Below are 9,543 nucleotides of genomic sequence, written 5' to 3' on the forward strand. Positions count from 1 at the left end.
AATAAATTTAAAACAATTAGCTGGTCATGGTGGCATGTGCCTGTAGTCTCAGCTACCTGGGAGGCTGTGGCAGGAGGCTCAGTTGAACTGAGGAACTAAAGGCTGCAGTAAGCTGTGTTCATGCCATTGCACTCCAGCCTGGGCAACAGAGCGAGATCTTGTTTCTAAATAAATACTAAAAATTCATAAAGACAAAAAGTGAAACTGATTGCTAGAGGTTAGCGGGAAGGGGCAATGGTAATTATTATTTAATGGGTGACAGAGTAAGACTCTGTCTTTAAAAAAATGAAGGAAAAAAAGCAATGGTAGTCTATGAAAAAACTAATTCAAGGTACAAATAGATCAGAATAGTAGTTGAAGTTTGGAGTTATCATCTGGGAGGGGGACGCAGCTCCTGGGGGATGAAATATTCCATATCTGGATCTAGGTAATTAATAGTCATTATGGATGTTTTCCATATGTTAAAATGCTATACATTTGAGATTTGTACATTTTCTCTGGTTATATTTCAATTAAAAAGTAAAATTTTTTTAAGAATTAGTTTTGCCTGCTTTTGAAGTATGTGTAAACGGACTTATATTCGTGTGTTCTTTTGTGTCTTGCTCAACATTACGTTTGAGAAATTCATCCACGTGGTTGTATATAGTTGCAGTTCATTCATTTTTATTGCCAGTAGTGTTCAGTTGTATAAATATGCCACATTTTACTTATCCATTCTATTTTAGGGTTGTATCCAGTTTGGGGCTGATGTGAATTATATTCCTGTATATGTCTTTTGGTGCATCTGTGTGCATATTTCCGCAGGACATATATTTAGTAGTAAAATTGCTGGGTCTTAGGGTACGTGTGTGTTCAATTGAGTATACTAACAGCTTTCCATAGTGATCATATCAATTTATTTATTTATTTATTTTTACAGATGGGGTCTCGCTCTGTCACCCAGGCTGGAGTGCAGTAGCATGATCATAGCTTACTGCAACTTTGACCTCCTGGGTTCAAGCAGTCTGTGCACCTCCGCTGGGATCTCAGCTCACTGCAACCTTGGCCTTTCGGGTTCAAATGATTCTTGTGCTTCAACCTCCCAAGTAGCTGGGATTACAGGCGTGCACCACCACACCCAACTAATTTTTGTATTTTCAGTACAGATGAGGTTTCACCATGTTGGTCAGGCTAGTCTTGTACTTCTGACCTCAAGTGTCCAGCTGCCTTGGCCTCCCAATGTGCTAGGATTACAGGCGTGTGCCACCCCACCTGACTCCTCTGTTTATACATTTGAGTAAATTGCAGACATGATGCCACTTTACCTCTAAATAACTTTGTAAAAACAATGATATTCCCTTACATAATCACAATACAGTTATGAAAATCATGAAACTAACACTGATACAGTACTATAAAATCTGTGTACCTTCTTTAAATTTCATTAGTTATCTCACTAATGTCCCCTGTAGCAAAATAAAAAAAGTTTTTTAAAACCTTGGTCCAGAATTCAATCCAGCATCACGTATTGCACTTAGTTGTCATGCGTAAAAAGAAAAACCAAGCCGGGTACAGTGATGTGAGGTGGGAGGATTGCTTGAGGCCAGGAATTCAAGACCAGCCTGGGTGACAGGTGGAGACCCCATTTCTACAAAAAAGAAAAACCGTTTTTTTGGGCCTTTAATCTCACAATCAACAGAGAAGACTTCTGAGACCCTTGGCCACCAAAATGTGTGGGGATTTTATGCCACTAAGCAATCCCTCAGTGGATTCTCCAACCGGGTGTCCCATAATTCAGTTCAATTCTGAGCCATACATTGCATGCCTGTACCAAAATATCTCATGTACTCCAGAAATACATACACCTACTATGTACCCACAAGAATGATAAGTAAATGAATGAATGAGTGAATGAAAATTCTGACACTATCCTTAGGCCACTGGTACTTCTGACTGGGTAGAAACCAGGGTTTCTGCAACCTCCTCCTTGGGTTTGACTAATTTGCTAGGACAGTTCACAGAACTCAGGGAAACACATTGCCATTTTATTATAAAAGATATCATAGGCCGGGTGTGGTGGCTCATGCCTGTAGTCCTGTTACTGGTTGAGGGTGTCCAGGTCCTTGGCGTCTTGAACAAAGAATTGGACAAAATGCACAAACAAAGCAAGGAAAGAATGAAGCAACACAAGCCGAGATTTCTCGAAAACGAAAGTACACTCCAGAGGGTGAAAGCAGGCCTGAGCATAGGAGGTCAAGAGCCTTGTTACAGAATTTTCTGGGGTTTAAATACCCTCTAGAGGTTTCCATTGGTTACTTGACGTACACCCTATGTAAATGAAGAGGATGAAGTAAAGTTACAAAATCATTTACTCACTGTACAGCCTATGTAAATGAAAAGGATATTTCCTGTCATAGCTGAGATGTTTCCATTTGATTTAGTTCTCGGAAGTCCTTAGGTTCCCTGCCTCCAGGTCCTATTCTCCTGCCTAATCCTAGCAGTTTGGGAGGCCAAGGCAGGTGGATTACTTGAGGCCAGGAGTTGGAGACCAGCCTGGCCAACGAGGTGAAATACCTTCTCTACTAAAAATATGAAAGTTTTTTGTACGTCTGCCATGAGACGGGCGTGGTGGCTCACACCTGTAATCCCAGCTACTTGGGAGGCTGAGGTGGGAGAATCGCTTGAACCTGGGATGCAGGGGTTGCAGTAAGCCAAGATCACGCCACTTTACTCCAGCCTAGGCAACGGAGCAAGACTGTCTTTTTTTTTTTTTTTTTTTTTGAGATGGAGTTTCGCTCTTGTTGCACAGGCTGGAGCGCAATGGTGCGATCTCGGCTCACCACAACCTCTGCCTTCCAGGTTCAAGGCTTCCAAAGTGCTGGGATTACAGGTGTGAGCCACTGCACTCAGCTTTTTTTGTTTTTTTTTTTTGAGACAGAGTCCTGCCCTGTCGCCCAGTCTGGGGTGCAATGGCGTGATGCAACCTCTGCCTCCTGGGTTCAAGCGATTCTCCTGCCTCTGCCTCCTGAGTAGCTGGGATTACAGGTACGTGTCACGATGCCCAGATAATTTTTGTATTTTTAGTAGAGACGGGTTTCACCATGTTGGCCAGGCTGGTCTCAAACTTCCAGGCTCAAGTGATGCCCGCCTTGGCCTCCCAAAGTGCTGGAATTATAGGCGTAAGCCACCATGCTCTGCCTTTTTTTTTTTTAAGACAGGGTCTTGGCTGGGCGTGGTGGCTCACGCCTATAATCCCAGCACTTTGGGAGGCCAAGGCAGGCAAATCATGAGGTCAGGAGTTCGAGACCAGCCTGGCCAACATGGTGAAACTCTGTCTCTAGCTGGGTGTGGAGGCAGGCACCTGTAATCCCAGCTACTCACGAGGCTGAGGCAGAAGAATTGCTTGAACCCGTGAGGCAGAGGCTGCAATGAGCTGAGATTGTGCCACTGCACTCCAGCCAGGGCAACAGAGTGAGACTCCGTCTCAAAAAAAAAAGACAGCGTCTTCGCCAGGCATGGTGGCTCAGGCCTGTAATCCCAGCACTTTGGGAGGCCAAGGTGGGTGGATTACATGAGGTCAGGAGTTCAAGGCCAGCCTAGCCACCATGGTGAAACCCTGTCTGTATTAAAAAATACAAAAATTAGCCGGGCATGGTGGTACATAGCTGTAATCCCAGCTACTTGGGAGGCAGAGGTTGCAGTGAGCCATGATCGTGCCTCTGCAAACCACCCTGGGCGACAGAGGGAGATTCTGTCTCAAGAGATACAGATGAATAACCAGATGAAGAGATGGATATGGCAAAGTACGGGGGGAGGGGTGTGGTGCTGCCATGACCTCTGGGTGTGCCACCCTCCCAGCACCTCCGGGTGTTCAGCAGAAAGGAAACTTATCAAATCTTAGTGATTAAATTTTTAAAAAAATATTTTTCAAATACACTTTTATTTTCTTTTTTTCCTTCCTCACATACAGAACTTCTCCACATACCACATTTCTTGCAGCTATAAAGTCACTTGATGTTGGCCGGGTACCATTTTATGCCTAAAACTCTGTTGACATCAAAATATGACAGTGTTATAGCCATAAAATATTTACATAGCACAGCATATTAAGCTTTAGACACTTGGCAATTAAACCACATAAAAAGAGGACAAGACCCCCATCCTACATGTTTGGAATCAGGTGTTCACCGGTCCCTATCTGGCAACTGTACACTGGTTCAAAGGGCAGCAGAGGCAACAGGCAGTTACTTCAGAGGACATTGAACACTATGATCTGGAAGCACGTTATGATGTAACCTAGTGTCATGTACCACACACCTTTCTCCAAGGTGGTCTTATAATTCTAGAATGGAAGGTCCAGCTGATACAAAATGAAGACAGACAACACAACGTTTACTCTGTGGAGATATCCTACTCATACTACGCACATGCTGTGATTTTGAACATAACTCATCCCAAAAACTTGTCATGATCATCCTGACTTTTTAGGTTGGCTGATCCATCAATCTTGCACTTAACTGTTACTTCTTTCCCAGTATTGTTAGGAGCAAAGCTGACCTGAACAGCAACCAATGGCTGTAGATATCCTACATGCAGTTTTTTCCCCTAATACGGGAAATATTTTAAGTCCATAAGTCCATTATGAGGACAAACTTCTACATTTGGTATATCTTCACTCTTCGAAACACAATCTATCCTTGGCACTCCTTCAGGCTTTAATCGAATTATTCTGTTCATTTTCACAAGAATACAAGGGTTTGCTTGAGAATAGCCAAAATCAGGATCATTCATACCCCTGCATGCTTGAAGTAACGAAATAGGAAACCGACATGCAACATAAACTGGACCCTTCTGTTCAAGAAGTGCTCCATCAGGACAGGCTGTGAGGTTCTTCTGTTCTTCTAAAGTATATGGTTTTAGAAACTTCTTAAGGTCTTCAGTGTACCCTGCACACGAAGTTGGATCAGATCTACTAAAGGTATATGCCAATGCAGTCACTGGTTTTGGAAAAACCATAAGTCCTGGGCTAGGAATCTAGTCACGGTATTTGGGAACCTCATCGTTGAGAGTCTGAAGCATAACCCACATCGTGAATGAGAAGAGTGCAGCCAGGAACCCATAAAAAACTAGGTGGAAGAGCAAGATCAAACCCCAGCTCTTGGCGGTGCACCCCAGGAACTCTCCCGTGGTCGAGTTGTAGATGAAGAGCTTCCACTCGGCCAGGCTCTGGTTGGGGGACTTCTCGTTCTTCGTCATGGTGTGCGCGCGGACGGCGAGGGGAGCGGCGGCCGCGGGGCTGGAGGCGGCGAGGGCAGCGGGGATGGAGGCGACGAGGGCAGCGGGGATGGAGGCGACGAGGGCAGCGGGGATGGAGGCGGCGAGGGCAGCGGAGGCGCGTTCCGGCTTCAGCGGCGCAGCCCGGCGACGGCAGGGTAGGGTGGGACCGCCGAGAACACCTCGTTTTACTGGGAGTACTCGAGCCAACTGCAGTGTTTAAATTTTTAATAGAGCTAAATTTCTTGCACTCTCAGCCCTTCCAGATGTTGGTGGGCGGGGCTTAAGTTCCAACCCTTTAATCCTCTAATCACCTGGACTTTCTGGTGACTAGCCCCATCCTGAAGCTATCTACGGGCTCCGCCCTAAGCAGGTTCATTAGCATAAACTCAGGACTTATCAAAGGAGCTAATTATGAATAACAAAAGATCCTCCTAGCACTCAGGAAATTTCTAGGATTTTAGGAGTTCTGGGGCAGAAAGAAACCAAATACATTTTATACCATATCATGTCTCTTTAGTCTTCTTTACTCTAGAATAGTTTATCAGTCTTTTTCTTTCTTTTTAATTTATTTAAAAAGAATTTTTTTTTTTTTTGAGACGGAGTTTCACTCTTGTTGCCCAGGCTGGAGTGCAATGGCTCAATTTCAGCTCACTACAACCTCCACCTCCCTGGTTCAAGCGGTTCTCCTGCCTCAGCCTCCCGAGTAGCTGGAATTACAGGCATGCACTACCAAGCCTGGCTAATTTTGTATTTTTAGTAGAGACGGGGTTTCTCCATGTTGGTTGGTCTGGTCTCGAACCGCCAACCTCAGGTGATCCGCCCGCCTCAGCCTCCCAAAGTGCTGAGATTACAGGCGTGAGCCACCGCACCCGGCCTTTAATGTTTTAATTCTTTTAAAATTATTTTTATTCTAATAATTTTTCTGTAGATTATTTTGAATTCTCTTGGCATGCAAGTATGTCAATTCCATATAATGACAGTTTTTTCCTTCCGTTTTGAGCCTTATACATTTTGTTTTTTTCTTGCCTTCTGTATTTGCTAGGACAATGTAGAGATAGTGGATATCATTGTCTTGCTCCCAACTTCAAGAGGAAAAACTTTTATATTTTACTACTATTTTACTATTTAGTATGATATTTGCTATAGTTTTTCATTGAGTCACTTATCAGATTAGGGAAGATCTTTTCTATCCATTGACATTAGACATTTTTTTTTTGGAGAGAAAGTCTTGCTCCATCTCCCAGGCTGGAGTGCAGTGGCACAGCCTCGGCTCACTGCAACCTCTGCCTCCCAGGTTCAAGTGATTCTCCTTCCTCAGCCTCCTGAGTAGCTAGGATTACAGACATGCACCACCACACCCAGCTAATTTTGTATTTTTAGTAGAGACAGGGTTTCCCCATGTTGGTCAGGCTGGTCTCGAAATCCTGACTTCAGGTGATCCACCCGTCTCGGCCTCCCAAAGTGCTGGGATTACAGGCATGAAGGCATGAGCCACCACGCCTGGCCTTTTCTCTTTTTTTCTTTTCTTTTTTTTGAGAGACAGGGTCTTACTCTCCCTCAAGCTGAAGTGCAGTAGTGTGATCATGGTTCACTGCAGCCTCAAACTCCTGGGTTCAAATGATCCTCCTGCATCAGCCAGTTTTTTTGTTTGTTGTTTTGTTTTGTTTGAGATTGAGTATTGCTCTGTTGCCCAGGCTGCAGTGCAGTGGAGCAATCTCAGCTCACTACAGCCTCCACCCGTCAGGTTCAAGGGATTCTTGTGCCTCAGCCACCTGAGTAGCTAGGATTACAGGCATGTGCCACCACACCTGGCTAATTTTTATATTTTTTGTAGAGATGGAGTTTCACCATGTTGGCCAGGCTGGTCTCGAACTCCTGGCCTCAAGTGATCCACCCTCCTCAGCCTCCCAAAGTGCTGGGATTACAGGTGTGTGACACCACATCTGGCTTGTTTTTGTATTTTTTACTAGAGAGGGGGTTTTGCCCTGGTCTCAAACTCCCTGCCTCAAGTGATTTGCCTGCCTCAGCCTCCCAAAATGCCAGGATTACAGGCATGAGCCACAGCAGTCAGCCTAGGTTCTTTCTTTTTTTTTTTTTTCTTTTTTTTTTTTTTGAGATGGAGTCTGGCTCTGTTGCCCAGGCTGGAGTGCAGTGGCTCATTCTCGGCTCACTGTAACCTCTGCCTCCCGGGTTCAAGCGATCCTCTTGCTTCAGCCTCCCGAGTAGCTGGGATTACAGGTGCCTGCCACCATGCCTGGCTAATTTTTGTATTTTAGTAGAAATGGGGTTTCGCCACCCGGCTGGTCTCAAACTCCTGACCTCAGGCAATCCAATCTCCTTGGCCTCCCGAAGTGCTGGGATTATAGGCATGAGCCACCACGCCCGGCACCTAGGTTCTTATTTTTAAGAGTAAATTGCGGCCGGGCACCGTGGCTCCTGCCTGGAATCCCAGCACTTTAGGAGGCCGAGGAGGGTGGATCACCTGAGATAAGAAATTTGAGACTAGCCTGGGCAACCTGGCGAAACCCAATCTCTATTAAAATACAAAAATTAGCTGGCCGTGGTGGTGCACGCCTGTAATTCCAGCTACTTGGGAGGCTGAGGGAGGAGAATGGCTTGAACCAGGAGGCAGAGGTTGCAGTGAGCCAAGATGGCGCCATTGCACTCCAGCCTGGACAAACAACAGTGAAACTCTGTCTCAAAAAAAAAAAAAAAAGACTAAATTGCAATTACCCCAAATGTTTTTTTTAAATCCTAACTATAATTTGGCCCAGGTTATGGTCAATTTTGGTAAATGTGTCTAGTTCCTTTTCCCAAACACTATGACTATATAACAAATCACCCATAAAATTAATTGCTTTGAACAATAATAATCATTTTTACCTCTCACGGTTTCTATGTGTCAAGAATTCTAGAGCAACTCAAGGGCAGTTCTGCTCAAGGTCTCTCATGAGATTGCAGCCTGACTGGTTGGGGTTAGCTTATTTCAAAGGTTTCTTCACTTACATGTCTGGTAGCCTATGCTGAGGAGACTCCAACAGCTAGGTACTGAAACACCTGCGGTTCCTCAGACATCCCCTTCTAACTCTGTGTGGTGTCTCCAGCAAGAGAGCTTGAAGGTAGTTAGATTTACATAACAGCTCAGGGTTTCCCAAGGCAGGTACCCTAACAGAGAGGCAGGGAGAAGCTGTTTTATGACCTAATCTTTTATGACCTAATCTTAGAAGTCACATGGCATCATTCCACCAGATTTTTTTTGGTTGAGGTAGACACAAAAGGTTACTCAGGTTTAAGGGTAGGGAACATAGACCCAACTCTCAATGGAGGAATATCCAGTCACGTTGTAAGGAGAACACGTGGAATCAGATACATACTGTCATGGCAATCTTAGAAAAATGCAGCTTGCCGTAGCAGCATCCCACAAGTCCCACAAGCAGCCTGATAGTCATCTTTGCCATTAGACCCAGCTCTAGCTTTTATGTTAGGTCACACATGTCCCTTTTTTTCTCTGCCCCCAGCAGCATAGTGCCCACTTCATTGTCTTTCATGCACAGCCACACTCTGGAGTCCCACAATCCTTGCTCTTAAAGGCAAGGTCTTTTTCTGTTTGTTTCTTGTTTCTTTGGCTGGAGGGCAGCAGTGCAAACATGGCTCACTGCAGCCTCAACCTCTTGGGCTCAAGCGATCCTCCCACCTCAGCCCTGCCACGTAGCTGGGAGCACAGGCACGCGCCACCACCCCCAGCTGATTTTTGTATTTTTTGTAGAGATGGGGTTTCGCCATGTTGCCTGTTGCAGGTGAGTGGCAACTATCTGAGACTGCTATCATGCAGGTGGTAAAGGAATTTACCAAGACAGCTGTTGGTAAAGAAAGGCAGGTTTATTAGAGAAAGTATGAAAATACATTGCAACAGTGCAAGGGGCAGGTCAGCGAGAGAGGGGCAGACTGCAAGGAGACAAAGGCTTGCTGAGGATTTTATAGGATGGTACTGTGTGTTGACAAGGGCTTAGAGCAGTGCTGATAACACCAAGGTTGCAATGAGCTAATTAATCTACAGGTGTCTTGTGATAAATTGGATGTAGGAGGGCTACATATCCTGGACCGTGCAGACCCACAGGTTATCTGCTTTCTCTTTCTGCTTTCTCTTGGTCTTGCCAGCCTGACTCCTTTCCCATTGGAGTTCCCAATGTGATAGGACTCCACATTGCCCAGGCTGGTCTCCAATTCCTGAGCTCAAGCAATCCTCCCCACTCAGCCTCCCAAATGCTGGTATTACAGGCAACAGCC

At 45.2% G+C, this 9,543-nt stretch overlaps 1 pseudogene; it reads right to left on the bottom strand.

The window, feature by feature from the left end:
- Nucleotides 1-4,398: 4,398 nt before the first annotated feature.
- LOC100601034 lies at nucleotides 4,399-5,235 on the bottom strand (annotated as a pseudogene).
- Nucleotides 5,236-9,543: the final 4,308 nt, after the last annotated feature.

Source organism: Nomascus leucogenys, chromosome 14 (genome assembly GCF_006542625.1).
Source record: "Nomascus leucogenys isolate Asia chromosome 14, Asia_NLE_v1, whole genome shotgun sequence".
NCBI lineage: Eukaryota > Metazoa > Chordata > Mammalia > Primates > Hylobatidae > Nomascus > Nomascus leucogenys.